This window comes from Triticum dicoccoides, chromosome 2A, assembly GCF_002162155.2.
Source record: "Triticum dicoccoides isolate Atlit2015 ecotype Zavitan chromosome 2A, WEW_v2.0, whole genome shotgun sequence".
Taxonomy (NCBI): domain Eukaryota; kingdom Viridiplantae; phylum Streptophyta; class Magnoliopsida; order Poales; family Poaceae; genus Triticum; species Triticum dicoccoides.
This window is the reverse complement of record NC_041382.1, coordinates 786,954,365-786,979,867: the sequence shown is the minus strand read 5'-3', so window position 1 is coordinate 786,979,867 and position 25,503 is coordinate 786,954,365. Positions and strand designations below refer to the sequence as shown.

Genomic DNA, 25,503 nt, shown 5'->3' with positions numbered 1-25,503 from the left:
TGGCCTCTACACCTGGTATGGCGCCTTTAAAGGTCGTCTTTGTGGGTTTAATCCTTGAGGGATCTATGCCCATTTTTCACACTGTATCCTGATAAAGCATGTTCAGGCAGCTGCCGCTGTCCATAAGGACTCTAGTGAGGTGAAATCCGTCAATGATTGGGTCTAAAACCAATGCGGCGAATCCGACGTGGCGGATGCTAGTGGGGTGATCCCTTCGATCAAAAGTGATCGGGCAGGAGGACCACGGGTTGAACTTTGGGGCGACTGGCTCCAACGCATATACGTCCCTGAGTGCACGCTTCCGCTCCCTTTTGGGGATGTGGGTTGCGTATATCATGTTCACCGTCCGCACTTGTGGGAGGAAGCCCTTCTGTCCCCTATTGTTCGGCAGCCGGGGCTCCTCCTCGTCATCGCTATGCAGCCCCTTATCTCTGTTTTCGGCACTTAACTTGCCTGCCTGCTTGAACACCCAACAATCCTTGTTGGTATGATTGGCTGGTTTTTCGGGGGTGCCGTGTATCTGGCACGAGCGATCGAGTATTCGGTCCAAACTGGACGGGCCCGGAGTATTTCTTTTAAATGGATTTTTCTGCTGACCGGGTTTAGAGCCTCTGAATCCGGCATTAACTGCAGTATCCTCAGCATTGTCGCCGTTAATGCGGCGCTTATGCTTGTTGCGACGCGACCTGCTATTGCTGTCCTTGGTATCCGAATTACCAGGGCTCTTTGTCATGTTATTACTATGAGCTAGCCAGCTGTCTTCTCCCGCGCAAAAGCGGGTCATGAGTTTTGTGAGGGCTGCCATGGATTTCGGCTTTTCCTGTCCTAGGTGCCGGGCAAGCCACTCGTCGCGGATGTTATGTTTGAAGGCTGCGAGGGCCTCTGCGTCCGGACAGTCGACTATTTGATTTTTCTTGGTTAGGAACCGTGTCCAGAATTGTCTGGCCGATTCCTCTGGCTGCTGAATTATGTGGCTTAGGTCATCGGCGTCTGGTGGTCGCACATAAGTGCCCTGGAAATTGTCGAGGAATGCGGCTTCGAGGTCCTCCCAGCAACCAATTGACTCTGCTGGCAAGCTGTTAAGCCATTGCCGAGCTGGTCCTTTAAGCTTGAGTGGTCCTCACCGCGGACCATGTGGATATGAAGGAGATAATCCTCGATCCATACCGCAGGATCTGTTGTGCCATCGTATGATTCGATGTTTACGGGTTTGAAACCCTCGGGGATTTGATGATCCATTACTTCATCTGTGAAGCAAAGTGGGTGTGCGGCGCCTCTGTACTGGGCTATATCACGACGTAGCTCAAATGAGCTTTGTCTAGTTTGTTTGGCCCGGCCGGATTTACCATATCCGGCATGACGGTTATCGTCACGTGTCGTGGGGCACCCACGCGATCCGTAGATCGATCTTGTTTGCCTTGCCTTGTCCTCCAATATATCTCGCAGGTCTGGCATATTTCCCCATGCCTTGGTATTCTTTGAGCAACGCCGGGGTGCGGCTTGAGTGGAGGGCCGAGTGGCCTCTCTGTCGCGGCCACGAGGTGGCCGGTCGGCCGCATCATGCGCTGGTGATGTAGGTCTAGGTGCTTCCTCCTCTAATCGGGGTAGCAGCCTGCGTTTTGGGTAGCTCTTGGAGGGTCGCTCGAGTTCATACTCTTCGGCCGCAAGGACTTCAGTCCATCTGTCGGCTAGCAAGTCTTGGTCAGCTCTAAGCTGTTGCTGTTTTTTCTTGAGGCTGCTCGCCGTGGCCATAAGCTTGCGTTTTAAACGCTCTTGTTCGGCGAGATCCTCAGGCATGACAAATTCGTCGTCGTCGAGGCTTGCCTCGTCTTCGGAGGGAGGCATGTAATTATCGTCCTCTACCTCTCTATCTGCCGCTCTCTCATGAGGGATGGCTTCTCCATCCTCCTATGCTGAATCCTGCTGGAGGGGGTTGTCTTCGGTACTGTCCGGGGTGTTATTATCTCCCGTGCCGGAATCGCCGTTTTTGTTTTTGCGGGATTTAGAGCGGCGCCGCTGACGTTTGCGCTTAGGTTGCTTCTTGGAGGGGCCATCCGTCGTTGTTCCATCGCCATTTCCTTCTTTTGGGGTGTCCACCATGTATATGTCATATGACGAGGTGGCCTTCTAGTGCCCTATAGGCGCTGGTTCTTGGTCGTCTGCTTCATCGGCGTCCATACCGTCGATGTCTTCGGAGTCGAAGTCGAGCATGTCGGTTAAATCATCGACAGTGGCTACGAAGTGGGTGGTGGGTGGGCTATGAATTTCTTCGTCGTCCGCATCCCAACCTTGCTGACCATAGTCCGGCCAGGGCTCTCCTGATAAAGAGAGAGACTTTAGTGAATTCAGATTGTCGCCGAAGGGCGAGTGCTGAAAGATGTACGCGGCGGTGAACTCCTTGATCGGCGCCCAATCGGATTCGATAGGCAGGGGCGCGGAAGGTTCGGAGTCCGGAGAGGAGTCTGGCACCTTGGAGTCACAAGCTTCGCAAAGGACAAGGCTGGTGTTCGGCTCGATCGCTGTAGAGAGTGCGGCCCCCGAGGCGGTGTACAGCCACCCGTCATTGATTGGCGCAGTCGGCTCCGAGATAAGGGTCGGAGCGGACACTGGTGCGGCCTCCAGGGCACTGTTCGGCGCAGAGCTAGATCATGCCCATCGTAACAGTGCGGCGCGCTCGACTGTGGCTCGAACCCATCGAAGATCAAGTCTCTGCGGACGTCGGCCATGTAGTTCAAACTTCCAAATCTGACCTGATGGCCAGGGGCGTAGCTTTCGATCTGGTCCAGATGGCCAAGCGAATTGGCCCGCAGTGCAAAGCCTCCGAGTACGAAGATCTGTCCGGGGAGAAAAGTCTCACCCCGGACCGCATCGTTGTTGATGATCGGAGGAGCCAGCGGGCCTAGAGATGACGACACAGAGGAACTCTCAATGAAAGCACCAATGTCGGTGTCAAAACCGGCAGATCTCTGGTAGGGGGTCCCGAACTGTGCGTCTAGGCGGATGGTAACAGAAGACAAGGAACACGATGTTTTTACCCAGGTTCGGGCCCTCTCGATGGAGGTAAAACCCTACTCCTGCTTGATTAATATTGATGATATGGGTAGTACAAGAGTAGATCTACCACGAGATCAGAGAGGCTAAACCCTAGAAGCTAGCCTATGGTATGATTGTTGTTCGTGCTACGGACTAAAACCCTCTGATTTATATAGACACCGGAGAGGGTTAGGGTTACATAGAGTTGGTTACAAATGGGAGGAGATCTACATATCCGTATCGCCAAGCTTGCCTTCCACGCCAAGGAAAGTCCCATCCGGACATGGGACGAAGTCTTCAATCTTGTTTCTTCATAGTCCAGGAGTCCGGCCGAAGGTTATAGTCCGACCATCCAGACACCCCCTAATCCAGGACCTCCTCACCCGGTCCTTGCGAAGGTTAAAACACACTAACTTGACGAACTATCGTTGTGGTTTTGATGCATAGGTAAGAACGGTTCTTGCTTAGCCCGTAGCAGCCACGTAAAATTTGCAACAAAAAAGTAGAGGACGTCTAACTTTTTTTGCAGGGCATGTTGTGATGTGATATGGTCAACACGTGATGCTATATTTTATTGTATGAGATGATCATGTTTTGTAACCCAGTTATCGGCAACTGGCAGGAGCCATATGGTTGTCGCTTTATTGTATGAAATGCAAGCGCCCTGTAATTGCTTTACTTTATCACTAAGCGGTAGCGATAGTCGTAGAAGCAATAGATGGCAAAACGGCAATGATGCTACGATGGAGATCAAGGTGTCGCGCCGGTGACAATGGTGATCACGACGGTGCTTCAGAGATGGAGATCACAAGCACAAGATGATGATGGCCATATCATATCACTTATATTGATTGCATGTGATGTTTATCCTTTATTCATCTTATCTTGCTTTGTTTGACGGTAGCATTTTAAGATGATCTCTCACTAAATTATCAAGAAGTGTTCTCCCTGAGTATGCACCGTTGCGAAAGTTCTTCGTGCTGAGACACCACGTGATGATCGGGTGTGATAGGCTCTACGTTCAAATACAACGGGTGCAAAACAGTTGCACACGCGGAATACTCAGGTTAAACTTGACGAGCCTAGCATATACAGATATGGCCTCAGAACACGGAGACCGAAAGGTCGAACCTGAATCATATAGTAGATATGATCAACATAGTGATGTTCACCATTGAAAACTACTCCATCTCACGTGATGATCAGACATGGTTTAGTTGATTAGGATCACGTGATCACTTAGATGACTAGAGAGATGTCTGTCTAAGTGGGAGTTCTTAAGTAATATGATTAATTGAACTTAAATTTATCATGAACTTAGTCCTGGTAGTATTCTGCAAATTATGTTGTAGATCAATAGCTCGCGTTGTTGCTTTCATATGTTTATTTTGATATGTTCCTAGAGAAAATTGTGTTGAAAGATGTTAGTAGCAATGATGCGGATTGGATCCGTGATCTAAGGTTTATCCTTGTTGCTGCACAGAAGAATTATGTCCTTGATGCACCGCTAGGTGACAGACCTATTGCAGGAGCAGATGCAGACGTTATGAATGTTTGGCTAGCTTAGTATGATGACTACTTGATAGTTTAGTGCACCATGCTTAATGGCTTATAATCGGGACATCAAAGACGTTTTGAACGTCATCGACCATATGAGATGTTCCAGGAGTTGAAGTTAATATTTCAAGCAAATATCCGAGTTGAGAGATATGAAGTCTCCAACAAGTTCTACAGCTAAAAGATGGAGGAGAATCGCTCAACTAGTGAGCATGTGCTCAGATTGTCTGGGTACTACAATCGCTTGAATCAAGTGGGAGTTAATCTTCCAGATAAGATAGTGATTGACAGTGTTCTCTAGTCACCATCACTAAGTTAGTAGAACTTTGTGATGAACTATAGTATCCAAGGGATGACGAAAACAATTTCCGAGCTCTTCGTGATGTTGAAATCAACGAAGGTAGAAATCAAGAAAGAGCATCAAGTGTTGATGGTTGACAAGATCACTAGTTTCAAGAAAAGGGCAAAGGGAAAGAAAGGGAACTTCAAGAAGAATGACAAGCAAGTTTTCACTCCTGCGAAGAAATCCAAAGCTGAACCAAAGCCTGAAACTGAGTGCTTACACTGCAAAGGAAATGGTCACTAGAAACGGAAATACCCTGAATATTTGGTGGATAAGAAGTATGGCAGAGTGAACAAGGGTATATTTGATATACAGGTTATTGATGTGTGCCTTACTAGTGTTTATAGTAGCCCCTGAGTATTTGATACTTGTTCGGTTGCTAAGATTAGTAACTCGAAATAGGAGTTACATAATAAACAGAGACTAGTTGAGGGGAAGTGACGATGAGTGTTGGAAGTAGTTCCAAGATTGATATGATCATCATCACACACTCCCTATACTTTCGGGATTAGTGTTAAACCTAAATAAATGTTATTTGGCGTTTGCGTTGAGCATGAATATGATTTGATCATGTTTATTGCAATACGGTTATTCATTTAAAGTCAGAGAATTGTTGTTCTGTTTACATGAATAAAACCTTCAATGGTCATACACCCAATGAAAATAGTTTGTTGGATCTCGATCGTAGTGATACACATATTCATAATATTGATGCCAAAAGATGCAAAGTTAATAATGATAGTGCAACTTATTTGTGGCACTGTCGTTTGGGTCATATTGGTGTAAAGCGCATGAAGATACTCCATAGAGATGGATTTTCGGAATCACTTGGTTATGAATCATTTGATGCTTGCGAACCGTGCCTTTTGGGAAAGATGGCTAAAACTCCGTTCTTCGGAACAATGAAACGAGCCACTGACTTATTGGAAATAATACATACCGATGTATGCGATCCAATGAGTGTTGATGCTCGTGGCAAGTATCGTTATTTTCTAACCTTCACAGATGATTTGAGCAGATATGAGTATATCTACTTAATGAAACACAAGTCTGAAACATTTCAAAAGTTCAAAGAATTTCATAGTGAAGTGGAGAATCATCGTAATAAGAAAATAAAGTTTCTATGATCTGATCGTGGAGGAGACTATTTGAGTTACGAGTTTGGCTTTCATTTTAAACAATGTGGAATAATTTCACAGCTCACGCCACATGGAACACCACAGCGTAATGGTGTGTCCGAACATCGTAACCGCACTTTATTGGATATGGTGCGATCTATGATGTATCTTACTGATTTACCACTATCGTTTTGGGGTTATGCATTAGAGATAGTTGCATTCACTTTAAATAGGGCACCTTCTAAATCCGTTGAGACGACACCGTATGAACTATGGTTTAGCAGTAAACCTAAGCTATCGTTTCTTAAAGTTTGGAGTTGCGATGCTTATGTGAAAAAGGTTTCAACCTGATAAGCTCGAACCCAAATCGGAGATGTGCGTCTTCATAGAATACCCAAAGGAAAATTTTGGGTACACCTTCTATCACAGATCCGAAGGCAAAACATTCGTTGCTAAGAATGGATCCTTTCTAGAGAAGGAGTTTCTCTCGAAAGAAGTGAGTGGGAGGAAAGTAGAGCTTGATAAAGGTAATTTGTACCTTCTCCTGGATTGGAAAGTAATTCATCACAGAAATCAGTTCTAGTGATTCCTACACCAATTAGTGAGGAAGCTAATGATGATAATCATGAAACTTCAGATTAAGTTACTGCAAAACCTCGTAGGTCTTCCAAAGTACAGTCATCACCAGAGTGGTACGGTAATCCTGTTCTAGAAGTCATGTTACTAGATCATGATAAACCTACGAACTATGGGGAAGTGATGATGAGCCCAGATTCCGCGAAATGGCTTGAGGCCATGAAATCTGAGATGGGATCCATGTATGAGAACAAAGTGTGGACTTTGGTGGACTTGCCCGATGATCGGCAAGCCATAGAAAATAAATGGATCTTCAAGAGGAAGACAGACGCTGATAGTAGTCTTACTATCTACAAAGCTCGACTTGTCGCAAAAAGGTTTTCGACAAGTTCAAGGTGTTGAATACAATGAGATTTTCTCACTCGTATCAAATGCTTAAGTCTGTCCGAATCATGTTAGCAATTGCCACATATTATGAAATCTAGCAAATGGATCTCAAAACTGCATTCCTTAATGGATTTATTAAAGAAGAGTTGCATATGATGCAACCAGAAGGTTTTGTCAATCCTAAAGGTGCTAACAAATTGTGCAAGCTCCAGCGATCCATCTATGGACTGGTGCAAGCATCTCGGAGTTGGAATATACGCTTTGATAAGTTGATCAAAGCATATAGTTTTATACGGACATGCACTGAAGCCTGTATTTACAATAAAGTGAGTGGGAGCACTACAGACTTTCTGATAAGTATATGTGAGTGACATATTGTTGATAAGAAATGATGTAGAATTTTTCTCGAAAGCATAAAGAAATATTTGAAAGGAGTTCCTTAAAAAGACCTCAGTAAAGCTACATACATATTGAGCATCAAGATCTATTGAAATAGATCAAGACGCTTGATAAGATTTTCAATGAGTACATACCTTGACAAGATTTTGAAGTAGTTCAAAATGGAACAGTCAAAGAAAGGGTTCTTGCCTGTGTTGCAAAGGTATGAAATTGAGTAAGACTCAAATCCCGACCACGGTAGAAAATAGAAAGAGAATGAAAGTCATTCCCTATGCATCAGTCATAGGTTCTATAAAAGTATGCCATGCTATGGACCAGACCTATTGTATACTCTGCCCTGGTTTGGCAAGGGAGTACAAAAGTGATCTAGGAGACCACTGGACATTGATCAAAATTATCCTTAGTGGAATAAGGATATGTTTCTCGATTATGGAGGTGACAAAAGGTTCGTCGTAAAGGGTTACGTCGATACAAGTTTTGGCACTGATCCAGATGACTCTAAGCCTTAATTTGGATGCCTATTGAAAGTGGGAGCAATTAGTTAGAGTAGCTCCGTGCAGAGCATTGTAGACATAGAATATTTGCAAAATACATACGGCTCTGAATGTGACAGACCCGTTGACTAAAGTTCTCTCACGAGCAAAACATGATCATACCTTAGTACTCTTTGGGTGTTAATCACATAGCGATGTGAACTAGATTATTGACTCTAGTAAACCCTTCGGGTGTTGATCACATGACGATGTGAACTATGGGTATTAATCACATACAGATGTGAATATCGGTGTTAAATCACATAGCGATGTGAACTAGATTATTGACTCTAGTGCAAGTGGGAGACTGAAGGAAATATGTCCTAGAGGCAATAATAAAGTTATTATTTATTTCCTTATTTCATGATAAATGTTTATTATTCATGCTAGAATTGTATTAACCGGAAACATAATACATGTGTGAATACATAGACAAACATAGTGTCACTAGTATGCCTCTACTTGACTAGCTCGTTAAATCAAAGATGGTTAAGTTTCCTAACCATAGACATGAGTTGTCATTTGATTAACGGGATCACATCATTAGGAGAATGATGTGATTGACATGACCCATTCCGTTAGCTTAGCACTTGATCGTTTAGTATGTTGCTATTGCTTTCTTCATGAATTATACATGTTCCTACAACTATGAGATTATGCAACACCCGTTTACCGGAGGAACACTTTGTGTGCTACCAAACGTCACAACGTAACTGGGTGATTATAAAGGAGCTCTACAGGTGTCTCCAAAGGTACATGTTGAGTTGGCGTATTTCGAGATTAGGTTTTGTCACTCCGATTGTCGAAGAGGTATCTTTGGGCCCTCTCTGTAATGCACATCACTTAAGCCTTGCAAGCATTGCAACTAATGAGTTAGTTGCGGGATGATGTATTATGGAACGAGTAAAGAGACTTGCCGGTAACGAGATTGAACTAGGTATTGAGATACCGACGATCGAATCTCGGGCAAGTAACATACCGATGACAAAGGGAACAACGTATGTTGTTATGCGGTTTGACCGATAAAGATCTTCATAGAATATGTAGGAGCCAATATGAGCATCCAGGTTCCGCTATTGGTTATTGACCAGAGACGTGTCTCGGTCATGTCTACATAGTTCTCGAACCCGTAGGGTCCGCACGCTTAACGCTTGTTGACGATATAGTATTATGTGAGTTACGTATGTTGGTGACCGAATGTTGTTCGGAGTCCCGGATGAGATCACGGACATGACGAGGAGCTCCGGAAAGGTTCGGAGGTAAAGATTCATATATTGGATGATATGGGTAGGCCAAGGGGTCAGGCCCACGGGGCTATAAGTCGGTGCAAAAGGAGTTTTGCGGAGTCCAGGGAGCCAAACGCCGGAGACCCTGGGTTGTGGCGTCTGGGCCAGACGTCAAGGATTGTGGCGTTTGGTCCTGGATTCCGAGTGTGACTCTTGCCTTTCGGGCAAAACCGACTTTGAGGAGGCTTTTGCTCCAAGTTTCGACCCGAGGGCTCAACATATAAATAGAAGGGTAGGGCTAGCACCAAAGACACATCAAGAAATACCAAGCCGTGTGCCGGCAACCCCGTCCCCTCTAGTTTATCCTCCGTCATAGTTTTCGTAGTGCTTAGGCGAAGCCCTGCGGAGATTGTTCTTCACCAACACCGTCACCACACCGTCGTGCTGCCGGAACTCATCTACTACTTCGCCTGTCTTGCTGGATCGAGAAGGCGAGTATGTCATCGAGCTGAACGTGTGCAGAACTCCGAGGTGCCGTGCGTTCGGTACTTGGATCGGTCGGATCGTGAAGACGTACGACTATATCAACCGCGTTGATAAACTCTTCCGCTTAGCAATCTTCAAGGGTATGAAGATACACTCCCCCTCTCATTGCTATGCATCACCATGATCTTGAGTGTGCGTAGGAAATTTTTTAAATTACTACGTTCCCCAACAATGGCTACATCCCTGGGGCTTGACTACAGGTGCTCCTCCCTGTGACACCGTCACAATACCGCACACCGGCCACCTGTGCGCCGGCACACGCCGCCGGCTCCCCCTTGCGCGCATGTTCTATTATGTTGGCATAGGTTACATCGTCTGTCTACCCCTGCTATATATGAGAGGCTTAGGATACAAGTGTCTTACTAGCAAACGACTCCATATCCTATGTAAACACAATACTACTCAGAGTCCAACAACCTACCGTGTACAAAATATTTGACACAACTCTAACAAACTTCACCTTGGCGAATATTCTCCACCACCTTGAATTCGTCAATGCGTCAAACTTCCACGTACATTGGACTTGAGTTTATGCCATGAGTACCGTTGCAACTTCAAAGACTCCATATGACTCCACCTGCAACTTGTAGTCCCTTCTTTTCTTGACCATAGTCAACACTCGAGCAAAATTAAGTTCCACATTACTCTAGTTTGTGCTCCCAACTTCCAGAGCATCAGTACAACGCCATCACACACTGATCACTGACCTGCGTGAAAATAAACAACTCACATATTGGGTGTCACACATAAGAGTTACCTGAACTCAACGTCACCGCTCCTTTCATGACCGCCTGTGTGAAACATGAAGGAATTTCACCGTTGCTTGTAGTCATCCCGAGTCAAATTCGCAGTCGTCTCACCACATGTATGACCACCAGAGCCCTTGCCCGTCTCCATGTCCCATGCATACCGCACGCCTCGCCGCTATTACCGCGTCGAGCCTTCGCTGTCTCGGTTGAGTCTCAAGGGTCACGACCCACACCACTCAACCCCTACTGCAGAGTACCACCGATCATCACCGACCGGTGACGAGTTTCACGCTTCCATCAGACCACTGGGCTCCAGTCCGAATTACGCGTCACTCGCTTTTTTTCTTGCTGAATAGGCTTCGATTCTCTGGATCCTTACACCGTAGCCCCTCAATCCAGCTCCACCTTCAACATGACTCCATGGTAGATGATCAGTCCACCCTCGCGCCCCGTCGACTTCAAGCTCCGTGTGTACACCACCTTGAATCAACCCCGCGCCATAGTCTTGTCGAAGTCACACAAGCCCTCAGGCCTGCGCCACGTGTTTCCACGCCCCAGAAGTCGATCACCATCAGCATCACGCTCCTATGTCATTGTCGCCGATCCCACCATCATCTTTTGTAACAATCGACTTGCGCCAATCCATCAGACTGTCCAGTCCAACCCAGCCGAACTTGTCTGACTGCAACGACACGCTCAAGGCTCCCAAATCGTCTTTCACGAATTTCCATCCATCACATGATAATCCCATCTTAGCTGGCCTGACTTCCTGCAACTCCTTCAAGCATCCCTGTTGCACCAACAAATTTTCCATCCCTGTCTGCCATAACCCAAGGTTTTCAGTCCCATCGAACTTCTCCACCACAAATCTAGTACCCGTTGGCGTCATGATTCTTCATATAGCTGACGGTGTGAAAATCTATCCTTAGATCAACTCCCTATGCTAGCTATTGCTTTGCCTGTGCCCATGCTCTCCTAGTGTATTACCACGTATCAATGAATTCTTTTCTTCTGCCCGATTTGATCTGCCTGTGCCTTTGTCTCCCTTGCCGGGTGCTGCAACTGCTATTAACCCGCGTACAGGTCTACGCCACAGAGACGAGGAGAACACGACTCCTCCTGGGACTCGGTCCCTTTTTTTCAAACAAATCTTCTCACGATGTCCTTCAGTGCTTCGCTCAGCCTGCTCGACCTGTCGCGCGTTGGGGCCTGCACATCGGCCTCGCCCGGCCAGCCCTGCCTGGGCTTGCTGCCCGATGGGCCGCTGCCATCCGTCGCCAGCTTCAGCGATCTCAACACGCGCCTTGTACGCTCGCACCATCGATCACTGATCGTCCGCCGCACGACTCGCCTCCCGTTGTTTCCGATCGTGTCGCCTAGACGAACATCGCCAGCTTGCACGCTTTAAGCCTAGCTGCTTCCATCGATTGCATCGCCTTACAAAAAATTCCAATCGCATCCAGAGTTACTTTATTCGCTGCTAACACTGCGGCCGCCCTGATCGAAACACGGAACCGTGTGACAACGATCTGCTCCACCGCTGCCGTCTTGCACCGCGATATAACTCAGCGATCATCTTGCAAAGCACTTCCTCTAGATCGACTTCCGCAACGTCTTCGAACCTTGCTCAGAATAAATCCGAGGCATATCATCGATCATCCGAGGACCAAGCAATCACACGAGCACGACACCAAGAATTGTTAACGAGGTTCACCGATATGTCTACATCCCCGGGGCTTGACTACAGGCGCTCCTCCCGTGACACCGTCACAATACCGCACACCGGCCACCCGGGCGCCGGCACACGCCGCCGGCTCCCCCTTACGCGCCTTTGCTATTATGTTGGCATAGGTTACATCGTGTGTCTACCCCCGCTATATATGAGAGGCCTAGGATACAAGTGTCCTACTAGGACACGACTTCATATCCTATGTAAACACAATACTACTCAGAGTCCAACTGTAACCTACCGTGTACACAATATTCGACACAACTCTAACACACTTCAGCACCTGGTCTACGTGAGAAGGATGGTCAGTCAAGGACGGATCAATCAACTCTATGATATTTCCCCTGGTCCAGTGCTCCCATACCTGCACCAAATTTGTAAACTGTTCAGTTGTTATGATGGGGATTCAACTGTATGCACTGAGTATACTAGCATTGGTTCTTAAGGACTAACAATATTTACGAGATAAACTTATTTGTCGGAGTTGCAGGAGCCATTGTTTCTTCTTCCTGTGACAATCTCTAAAACCAAAACACCAAAGCTGAATGCATCCGACTTCGTTGAGAACTGACCATGCATGGCATATTCAGGAGACATATATCCGCTGCAAGAAGAAGATAGCTGTTATTATAACTTCTACTTTGATGCCTTTAACTATGAAATTATGACACTGCTTACTATGTCCCGGCGATACGGCTAGTGAAATCTTCTGATTGATCCCCTCCAACTATCTTTGCTAAGCCAAAGTCAGAAATCTTAGGGTTGTAATCATAGTCCAACAAAACGTTGCTTGGTTTCAGGTCCCGGTGAACTATCTTCAATTGAGAATCTTCGTGGAGATATTGTAATCCCCTAGCAACTCCACTAATAATCTTGAACCTCCTTCCCCAATGTAGGTCTTTGCGTTTCTCAAAATCTGTATTCAAACAAGAAGTATCAGCATTGCATTGAAAATTTGGTGCCATTTTTACCACTCCAATTGAAGCTTGGCCACGGTCAAAATTATCCTTTTGAGAAATTAATAGTGAAGAAGTTGTACCAAAAAGAATGGTATCAAGGCTTCTGTTTGGCATAAATTCATACACAAGTATTTTCTCTTGAGCGTCCAAACAAACGCCGATGAGGCTCACAAGATTCCTGTGGCGAAGCTTAGCAACCAGGACAAGTTCACTTTTCAACTCTGCTATTCCTTGTCTAGGACTCCCTATGCAAGACATGATACATACTCATGAGTATATATATATATATATATATATATATATATATATATATATATATATATATATATATATATATATATATATATATATATATATATATAAAGTTGATAAATTGTACATATGGCATGGTTTGTACCTTGTGAACCATCCCAAAACCTCCTTTGCCAAGCATATTTCGTTCGCTGAAGTCATTTGTAGCAACTCTTAGGCGATGTTTGGATTGTCGTTTCGCACAGCAGTTACACCTGTAAATAATACACGCCTCTGGTCATCGTTTCATTTACAGGCGGAAATGGCTACTAACCCTGTAAATTACAGCTGTAGATAAAATACCTGTGTATTTAAATACACCGATTCCAAGCGCACCCTTAGTGTCCAACAGATCATTGTACCCAAAGTCAGTTGGTGCGCCTCCAGCATTCTTGGATATCTGAAAAGTTCTGACTCGAAGGCACGCATGGGATAGAAAGAATAACATAATTGCAAGTAGTACCAAAACTGCAGCAAGTCCACCAACAACTGAGCCAATGATGTTTTTTTTCCTCCTTTGTTGATCTGGTAGCTCAGATGCCGCGAGCCTGAGGAGGAGCGTGCCTCCCATGTATGTTTTTTGGTCAACCAGGTCCCCATTCCAAACAAGGCACACATTGTCATTGTAACTGTAAGCAGTGCAAGAGCAACTATTCAAACAAGCCACCTCACATTCCCGAGGGCTTGAAGGAGACCATAAGCGTTGAGCGTTATCAGGCAGCAACACATCTTCCATGACGTAAAACTTATCAGACTGAGAAGAGTTGGTCTGGCACTGCAACGGCGTGTTCCTCTTGCACCCGCCACTGTAATCCTGAAGGTCCCAGTCACTCAGAACCTTCGGGCTGAATCCCTTGACACAGTTGCAGTACGACAACGGATCGTTACTGCAGGTGCTGTATGCCCCACAGAGCGCATACACGTCGCAGTGCGCAAGTGGTTGGGCATAGACCAAGCTCCACTGTTGTGACTCATCTGCCCATGTTAGCAGCTTGAACTGTCCGCCCAAGTCAATGATGAACCGCGAGACAACACTGTAATCCTTCACCGAGTAGTACAAGTAGCTTTGTGTGGCGTTGTTAACGAACTGGAAGTCGTAAGAGTTAGGGTCCGACAACTCTGGCCCAGAGTTGAAGTATATGCCGTTCCAGGGGTGACTGGTCCAGTAGTTTACAGATTCATTCCACCGAATAAAGAACTCCGCGTTACGGTTTAGCTCCAGAGAGAAGAACCCAGGAGATGGGTCAGCGCTGTTCTTCCAAGGAAGAAGCATCTGGCTCACACCTGTGGTTTTGTTCAGCACCAGCTTGGAGCCGGGAAGCAAGGTGTTTGTGGCCTTGTGGGATGGTCTATGCTTTGCCAATAAAGTGTCGACAAATTGGAGGCCTCCTTTAGTTCTAGGCTACCGCTGTCCCTGATGACGGCCATGGTTGAGTTGGAGGCTATACTTACATTGGTCGACCATAGCAGCCGGTTCTTGGCTTGATCGAGGAGGCTCAGGTTGCCGTCACTGGCAATTTCCAAGGAGGCAGTGGTCGGGTCGGACACGGGCACGTTGGTGGTTGCCGTCCACATGGTGGTCACTGGCGCTATGTTGTTGTACCATATCGATATGTAGTAATTGCCGGAGGTGGAAGAGGTGGTGTTACTTATTGGTGGGGAGTAGAAGCCCAAGATGAATATGCCGCCCAGGGACACAATCTGCTGTGACCCGGACAATGGTTTGGTGGAGTCGATGATGTTGAAGGCGGTGCAGGTTTGGCCGAATAGGAGGAGGAAGACGAGAGGAGCCATGGATGAGAGCTTGGAAGAATACCCAGCCACCCAGAGTTAGAAGGAGCAAGGGAGTTTGAACTTTCCGAGTAACTCGTGGTGGTGCTTGGATATAGAGGTTTCTAGGTTGGTGAGCAGCAAGACTCCACGTCATCTCAAATAGAAAGGATCGTTCTTCTCCACTAGCTAGGCCGATTGAAAGGATCATTTAACAGACGGACGCGACTAACAAACAGTCGACTGTTCGCTAAGCATTAGATCCATACGATCGTAAACCCGGTCTTTTGTTTCATTACCGAACGATTGCCCCCTACCAGCATGCGATGCCATTTCCAGCGCAGGTTTGCATGCATCAATACTAGTTATAAACAGGACAAAAATGCTGACGTCAGCCAAGATTCCTCTGAAATTCAGATCTCAAAATATTTTGTAGCTCAAACCGTTGATCCGATTGAAAAATTGTTTTCACGTAAAAAATTTGTCACGACGAGATCTTTGAAACTAGATCCCGTGTTGGTATGTTCCGATGATTTTCTTTTGTCAAAAGTTACCATGCATATGCATAAGCTACATAAGTTATCAATCTATTCACACATGACTTATCATGCATCAAATTAAACTGGAAGTTTTTGGCAACGTTTCAATGACTTCTTTAGGTCGAATGTTATCACTTGATTCTGTAAAGAGTTACCCGAGTTACCCATATTGTTCATATGTTTTTTTACTGGCAACATTACATCGGTTGTTTAAACTACTCATGGACAATTATCAATTCGAATACTAGATATTACCGCAACCACCCACGTAACTACATCACTACTGTAGTGTTTTTGCTACTACCTAGCAAGCTGGGTAACCTGCGTCATGCCATGGAGATAATTTAGCATAATCAATCTGCTAACTATGTAAAATTCTTCCTAAATCTAGAGATATGATCACATATGCATGTCACCACAAAATCACAAGGGTAGAGTTAAGCATGCTGACATACTATAAGTTATCAGGCCGAAGCAATGTGAGTTATGAGGCCAAAGCAGTATGAATTATCAGGTAGAACCAATTTAACTTACCATGCTGGAAAAAAAAGAATGAGTTGAACAAGCTAAGAGAGTGTGAGTTAAACATTCTGGCACTATATAAGTTATCAAGTTGCATAAAGCTCTCTCATGTTGAATGTAAAAATAAAGTGTTGAAAGCAGATCAAATTAAACTGTACACACGGTATAATTTATCAGGCTAAAACAATATGAATTATCAGTTAGTATACCATGCCTAAAAACATAGATTCAATTAACCAAGCTAACAAAAAATGGTTGTTATCATGCTGAAATACTTGAAGTTATCAGGCTCTAGCTGCCTATGTCATCAAGATGAAGTAAAACATGAGTGTTGAAAGCAGTCCGAGTTAAACATTGTAACACATCACAAGTTATCACGCTGACATTTTGTATTTATCAGGCTCAAGTTACATAAGTTATTTGGTTGAGGTAATATTATAAGTGTTGAAAGCGGTTAGAGTTATACATGCTGACACAATGTAATATATCAAGCTAAATCAATATGAATTATCAGGTGGAAACAAAATTGGAGTTGCCACACTAAAACACAAAATGAGTTAAATAGGGAAATAAAAGTGATTGTTATCATGACACCCTAGGAGTAATCAAGTGGAAGTAAAAACATGAGTGTTGAAAATTAGTTCAAGTTAATCATTCATACACATCACAACTTATCAGGCTGACATATTATAACTATCAGACTCAAGTTACATAAGTTATCAGGTTGAAAGTAAAAAATTAAGTGTTGAAAGCGGAACAAGTTAAATTGCTACACACAGTATAATATATCAGGCCAAAAACGTATGAATTATCAGGCTAAAAAGTATGAATTATCAGGTACAAATTGTTTAGGGTACCATTTTGAAAAAAATGAATTAACCAAGCTAACAAAATTGGTTGTTATCATGCCCACATACTTGAACTTATCAGGGTGATACAGAGTATATTATAAGTTATCAGGCTCAAGCTGCATAAGTCATCAAGATGAAGTAAAAATATGATTGCTGAAAAGAGCAGTCCGGGTTAACCATTCTGATACATCACGACCTATCATGCTGACATATTATAATTTATCAGCATCAAGTTGCATAAGTTATCAGGTTGAACGTAAAGTTAAAGTGTTTGAAGCAGATAAAGTTAAACTACTACACATGGTATAATTATCAGGCCAAAAACGTATGAATTATCAGGTAGAAACAATTGAATTACCATGCTGAAAATAAAATGAGTTAAAACATGCTATCAAAGTGAGTGTTATTATGCTGACACAGTAGAAAGCTACCAGACTAACATCGAATAAGTTATCGGGCTCAAGCTGAGTTGAGATAAATTCGAGTTAAAAAATATGAATTGTCAAGATAAACAGTTTAGATGCCATGCTGAAAAAAGAGCCAAACAGGCTAACACATTACAAACAAAATCATACAGATTTTGCTAAGCAAAGTGATGCGAAGTTCAATACATGTTGAGTGTTATCACGCTCGCACACTAGAAGCCACTAGGTTAAACACAGTATAAGTTAACAGGCTAAAACATTACCAGAAAATCAGGAAACAAAGAACAACACAGCTGGTCCAGAAAGAAACCTCATATAATCGTTTTTCCCAACCTCACTCCATACCCCTAATTTCCAATAACACAAAACAAAAGTATCATACGACAACAGAGAATAGAAATATAAACGGTGTTTGTTAATCATAATCAGTGGAGGTCGTAAATCCTACAGTTTTAATGGATCATGGACACTTGTACATGGTCCATCTTGCAAAAAAAAAAAACACTACCGAACAGTGGGATGCCTCTTCTTCCTAAAACAACTAAACAGAACAATGATCACAACCAAGTTATTGCGTCGTGTCGTCAATTTCCGATTTATACAGTTTGTCAAGTAAGTCAAGGCGGTTGTCAAAGGAACAACCCCCTATTTTTTTGTTGAAGCGATTTGAGCTTTTGGCACAACCACACCCATGTGAGGTGAAAAAATCAGCAAAGGAAAAGTGATTTCCAAGTAGTCATGCTCACTTCATCATTTCAGGAAGCATTTGTGGTGCACAAAATGCCCTTACAGAAAGGATCAAGTCTCACTAGTGACAAAAACCTGAGAGAGAGGTCGAGGATGGAGACTTGGGTGTTGAGCATGCTGCTGATGCCCTCCTTCAGAGAACAGCTTCTCCTCCGCCCACCACCACTACGCCTGGAAATGGAGCACCACCCACACACGCAATTGTAGCATGAATTATCAGGTAGAAACAATTAAATTACCATGTTGAAAGAAAGGCTAACAAAATGTGAGTTATCGTGCAGACACACTATAAGTTATCACTAACATACTATAAGTTATTAGGCCCAAGTAACATAAGTTATTGGGTTGAAGTAAAATAAAAGTGTTGAAAGCGGTTCGAGTTGAACCTGCTGAAACAGTATAATTTACCAGGCTGTATGGATTATCAAGTAGAAGCAATTTAAGTTACCATAATAAAAATAGAATGAGTTAAACATGCGAAGAAAGAGAATGTTATCATGCTGACACGCTAAAAATATTATCAGGATCAAGTTGCATAAGTTATCAGGTTGAAAGTGGTTCGAATCAAACATGCTGACATGTTATAACTTATCAGGCTAAATCAGTATGGATTATGAGGTAGAAACAACGTTTAAGTCACCATATTAAACACATAATGAGTTAAACAGGTTAACAAAGCGAATATTCTCATACTGACACACTAAAAGTTATCAGGCTGACATAGCATAGGTTATCTGACTCAAGTTGTATAAGCTATCAAGTTGAAGTAAAATATGAGTGTTGAAGCAGTCGAGTTAAACATGCTGACACACCATAAGTTATCAGGCCGAAGCAAATATAACTTATCAAGAAAAACAGTTTGAGCTACCATGTCGTAAATAACGAGTTAAACAGGCTAACATAACATGAGTTATACACTCACCACCGCTGGTGCCTTGTGCTTCTTTTGTGATTCATCCATGTTTGCAACAGCCATCAATTTCCTTTGTTTGGCCATTGGGATCTGGAAAATGCACGGCACATGATTGTGATCTAGTCGAAATTGATGTATGTGCCAATGAAAGATAAATAGAGTGACTCATCATATTATATGAGAGTTACCAAAAAATGTTTGTACAACTACAAAGAAATAGTTAAACAAATCAGATTGTGAAGCAAGCTTGCTTCATCTTCATGTCTTTGAGAACCTAGTGCATTGGGCATGCACTGAGCCACACAAAAAAAAATCTACACCTAAGAAACATTATTTTCGCAAACACACATGATCTTCAACACTGCTAAAAAATATCTCATAGCACACAAGATGCCCCGTTGACCGTGGTCACTGCTAAACCATGTTGATAAACACACCGGTGCAATGGTGGAAACTATGAACCTAAAACAAGATGGTAACTGTTTTTGTGTGTCGCTACACTACCAAATACCAAGCACTGGATACATCATACACACTAATCCCACAAAAGAAAGCACTTTCTTCAAAGGACCGGGTTTCTCTTCTTCCTCAACAAACTAAGAAAAAATAGGAAGACATAATGGATGACAAGCAAGCTGTTGCTACATATGGTGGACATCACTATAACTGATTAAAATTTTCTCTTTGTGTATGTCGCTGATTAGCTCAAAGGCATGTATGAAACATCCTCTGTTTTCTGATGTAACATACTGAGGCTTCAACAGTCACAACCACACAACGTGAAGCAACAAAGAAAGTGATAATTGGGTAGTTATGAACACTGGTCATTTCAACAAGCATGTTCAGTGCACATATGTTCTTGCAAAAAAAGATCGATTGAGACTCACTAGTGACCAACATCAGTGAGAGGTCGAGGAAGGGGTCATAGAGAGCAGCTATTCGATGTTATTTCTGCCCATCATCCCCGCGCCTGACAATGGAGAGCCGCACACGCACAAACTGCTCCCTGTTGATACTCGTGCTTCACCGCAACACCTCCCCCACGCCGAAGAATTGAGACGAACACCACACACGCACCTGAGAGGCTCGCAGCAGCAGGTCGGGGAGGAAGCGGGCGACGACAGAGGCGTTGTGGATGTACAAGTCGGGCTCCGTTGAAGGGCGTGCCGGAGGTTCGAGGAGAAGGTGCCTCCGCCGTGGGCGTTGAGGGCTGCGGGAATGATAAATCCCGATGACTACATGCACCACCTGCCGTGCTGAAAAACATCGCCCCTGTCGATGTCCCATGGGTTCGCTCACGCCGTTGAAGAACGGAAGGCACTACAGCTTCCTGATGGCTTCTCCATCATCACCACCACCCGACCATGGTGAGGTCAACCTCCTCCATTTCCTTCATGGTGTGGATGGAGGATCTTGGGGAGTAGGAGAAGGTGGATTCGCCGCGGGAAGGAAGTGGATCTAGCACAGGGGAAGGGGAGACTGGTGGGGAGAAGGGAGAGATATGGTGGGGAAAGGGATAGATGCGGTGGAGAAGGTGGCCGCAGGATGCGGATCCGACGGTGCGCGAGGCGTTCGGACCTGTCGCAGATTTCCAGTCGGCAGGAATTTAGCTTTGTCGTTAACAGAATGCAAACTAGTCACCACTCACTAGTGTTGAAAATTAAGAGCGGATTGACTCTGGGTTTTTTCCCTTGATAAATTGTTCTGCTAATTGTAAACCGTTTCTTTCCCTCTTGGAGGGCGACTAGGTAAAGCCTTCTTTCCTTCGATCTTTGCCAGCGAGCCTGTGGGTTCGCCTCCCCTCCGCCTGCCCCTCCGGCAGCCGGTGGTTGGGAGGTATTCCTAGTGCCTCGGCTTAGGTAGTGTTTTGGTTCTCGCAAGGCCAGTGCGCAGACGGATGGCATCGCTTCTTCTTCGAGTTAGTCTTCCGGGCTCCAATCCTCCTCTAGTTCGTTCACCGGGACGTATTAGACGGAACTTCGGCCTAGATTCCTGCTAGGAGCGGCGAGGTTAGGGTTTCTCGACGTGCATACGCAATGGCGAGATTTTGTATCAGGTTCTGCAGATTGATTCAAGTATCCAATGGCGACGGTTGCGGCTCCCGAATGCTGGTCCTTTTGGGGCACGTGCACGAAGACTTTCCGGCTTTTATCGACAAGGTCAGGCCGGCTCCAGTATGGGAGCGGCGACATCGGCGCGTCGGCAGCTCGTTCTGGCAGCCACAATGGTCGTTGGATTGTCCACGAAGCTCGATGTAATTTTTATTATGTTTGGGGTTTTTTAAAATTCCGGCGAGTCTTTATAATAAATCTGATATTTTTGCAAAAATTAAAAAATTCAGCCAATTTTATTCATTCCAGCTCAACTTGAACAATTATTCGCAACAATTTTTTTTGAAGTAAATGCATGGACTGTGGAGCTTGACGCAGAGTGTCGTTCTCAGTCAACAACCACGCTCGCTTTCTAGTGGTGGGATGCAGCCGCGGTGGTCTTCGCTGAATGCATTGACACGACAACTTCGATAGAAAAGGTCATCTTTTCTCATTGTTTTCATGAAGAAAGTTCGGTAGCTCATGAGCTAGCTAAATTCAGTTTTTGTAAAAGTGTGAGACTAGTTGGACTGATGAACCTCCTGGGTTCTTAGTTCCATATCTAGTGAACGATGTAACTATTATTTGATCTTAATAAATCTAGCCATGATGTCCTTTTCCCAAAAAATTGCTATATTTGCTTGTCACTTCTTTTTATTTTGGACGCAATATTGGCAAAAAATATGGTGGACAGAAAAGACAACTTCTGTTATGATGCTGACTTTACTAGCTGGAAAACAAAAAAGGAAGACTTGACTGAAGGCAGAGAAGTCCTGCCACGGCAGCGACAGATCTATTGTAGCATCGTTATATACATCATGTAAGACTTGTCTGCCATCTTCAAACAAGCATATGCTTCAGAACAATGGCTAGTGCATAGAGTAAAATTCATGTTTTTACCAAGTATATGATCGCATCAATGCGTTACCTCAGTAAGTGAAATGTGTTTCAGAACAACAGGGCCCAGTACGTGCGATGTGTTTTAGAAAAACAGGGAGGCGATCCGTTGTTCTATTAACTCGGGGTGAAACCACGAGTATGTGCAATGTGTTTTTTTTTGAGACAAATGTGCAATGTGTGAGTAGAGACTGTTGAATCATAGGTTGGCTTTAGGCCCATATGAACAATTATTTCTGATTAATCTTGAGGCCCATGTAGGATATGGCAGGTGCTGGGAAGTTTAATATTACCTTGCTAGTTAAGGAGAGTTGAGACATCTTTATAAGGGTTGTTCTACCATTGCCATTGGGAGCTTGTGAAGAGAAGTGGTACACACACGTTCCTACGAATTAATTAATCCGGGATTACTTAAGGAAGTCGCTAACAAATGCGCCCTCCGGAATCCTGCTCGGAAGAACGGCGACTGCTCCCGATCCGACCCATCTTCGAGGGGCGGAGCCAGGATTTACATATAGGGGGGCCAAGGTAACTTACAAAATAAAACTGTGTGGTGCAAAAAAAAAAGAGTACTGAGTACAGTACTAAATAATGTGGCACGTCAAGAAAATTAAAACATAGCTGCATTTAGTTTTAAAATTTCCCCTAAAACTGCCAGTAAGATGATTTTATTTGATAATTTCATGAGAAGATAACCTAGTTGCTAAGTTTCCTTATCAATGTAGGTTATCATGTAATTTCGTAGCAAGTCATCTTCCATCGGATTGGGGACTGGTAATTTGCACGTTTGCCTCTCAATATGTTCAGAATTTGAAACAACATACTCTAAAAAAGGAACTTGAAACAACATGCATAAAAATTGAATTAATCTCTATGGTGTTGGCGACGATTTTCCCTTCACAAGCGCGTCATAAATCAAACAATTAAAAGAAACTACAAATAAATTAGCATCGTAGAGCACTCCCTCAATTTTAATTTGGGAGTACAATAGAATTAACCGCTAGATCGGCTGTACAATTCGACACATATAACATGAGAGCTGAGAGGGATTGAGAGTACTTAATAGTGCTAACCTTGGGAATTAACCGCTAGAGTAGTTTCCAGGATTCGCCGTGCACTGTTGTCGCCTGATTCGATCAAACTTTGCGAGCAGGGAGGGCATAAGGTAGCGGCCGCCGGCTGCGCTAATCGCTCAGATCGCACGTTAATCAGGTCAGGAGCCTTTTTAGGTAACCGCAAGGACTAGTACTAATTTTTTTTAGAAAGTTGGTTCTAGTTAAGAGCGGGGGAGGCTAATACGTTTTCTATTGAGATTTTATACTATCCGTTTTAAATTGGCTAATACGTATTCACCAAATCTAATCGGTAATTACTCCTGCAAAGAGTTAGTCGATCTTTGGGCCCTGCTCGTCCCCCCTTGGCTCTGCCACTGATCTTCGTACTCCTCTGCTTCCACTACTTCCCTGCATTGACAACATGGTCGAAGACGGTGCGGCCAAGAAGGCCACAGACCACGTCGGGGCTGTTGTTGCCGTGTTGGTTCGCCGACCGGAAGGTATTGTTTGTTCATTTCTCGTTTACTCGTACAAGTGCTAGCAGTATATGTTCTGGTCATAGATGGTTCAATTCTGTGTACTGTACATGCTAATATGCTTAGGTATTGGTATGAGATGCATACCGTATTTGTCATGTTTATTGTATACTCGTGGATTAGATTAGTCAAAAAGTATTATCATTTCCAACAATCCAAAAACCTTATTTTAGACACTTTTCGACTAATGACTTCGTCGCTACTCTAAAACCGAAAAAGTTTACTGGGACATATTTTAAGTATCGGTTCCGACACATACATGTTGGTTGTGGCCATCCATACGGTGGTCACCGGCACCATGCCACTATACCATATGGCTATGTAGTAATTGCCGGTGTTGGAAGAGGTGGTATTACTTAGTGGTGGGGAGTAGAAGCCCAAGGTGAATTGGTTGCCCTGCGACACAATCTGCTGTGACCCAAACAACGGTGTGGTGGAGTCGATGGTGTCGACGGCTCTGCATAGTAGGATTTGGCTGAAGAGGAGGAGGAACACGAGAGAAGCCATGGATGGGAGCTTGGAAGAATAGCCAGCCACCCAGACCTGGAAGTAGCAATGGAGTTTGAACTTTCCGAGTCACTCGTGCTGGTGCTTGGCTATAGAGGTTTCTAGGTTGGTGCCTTGGTGGGCAACAAGACTCCACTTCATCTCAAATTAAAAGGTACACACATCCAACGCCGGTATATATGGTTCTGAATGATGAATCATTTAACAGAATGCAAACAAGACAAGACTAACTAGTCTTGAAAACTAAGAGAGGATGGACTATGGTTTTTTCCCTTGATAAATTGGTCTGCCAATTTTATTCATTCCAGCTCAACTTCAGCAACAGTCTTGGTATGTCTTACTCGAGTGAGATTTTGTTAAGTCTCAGTCGATGCTATATGCGTAAGATTTCACACTGAGATTCGTGCAAAACCTTCTTTTCAATTTTGTTTTCTTTTTCTCTCTCGTATGTTATGTCACTAGACAAAGACTTGGTTAAATCTCAGTCAACTAAGACTTAGGCACACCCCTTCAACAATTATTCGCCAAAAAAAAACTTAAGCAAATGCATCGACTATGGTGCTTGACCCAGAGCGTCGTTCTCAGTGAACAACAACGCTCGCTTTCTAGGAAGACTCCACTATTATAAATTTCTATATTTGCTTGTCACTGCTTTTTATTTGTGGACAAAATATTCACAAAAAAAATGATGGACAGAGAAAAGCCAAGTTCTGCCATGATGCTGACTTTACTAGCTCGAAAACAAAAAAGAAATGACTTATCGAAAGGAAGAGAAGTCTAGAAACGGCAGCTAAAGTTCTATTGTAGCGTCTTCGACTTGGAATAATTCAATCGCTGCAAATCTTCCGACAAGCATATGCTTCAGAACCGGAACATCCGATAGAGGCAAACCACGCGCCACCGCGGTTCATCTACGGATCAAGACAACGTGAACCCGCGGGGCCTGACGGTTTTGAGGAACGTCTATTCCCACTGAACGAACGTCCATGAAAGCACTAGTAGAAAAACACCTATTAGTCCCGTTCGTAAAGGCCTTTAGTTCCGGTTCATGAACCGGAAATAATGGGTCGTTATTAATACCTCCTCCTTTAGTCCCGGTTCTAACACGAACCGGGATAGATGGACCTCCACGTGGCCGGTGCGCCGAGCCCAGGCAGGGGGTCCTTTGGTCCCGGTTGGTAGCACCAACCGGGACCAAAAGGCAT

General features: G+C 44.2%; 1 pseudogene; it reads right to left on the bottom strand.

Annotated features, from left to right (window-relative positions):
- LOC119352536 overlaps positions 1-24,328 on the bottom strand; it is a 40,928-nt pseudogene extending 16,600 nt beyond the window's left edge.
- Between the last annotated feature and the right edge of the window lie 1,175 nt (positions 24,329-25,503).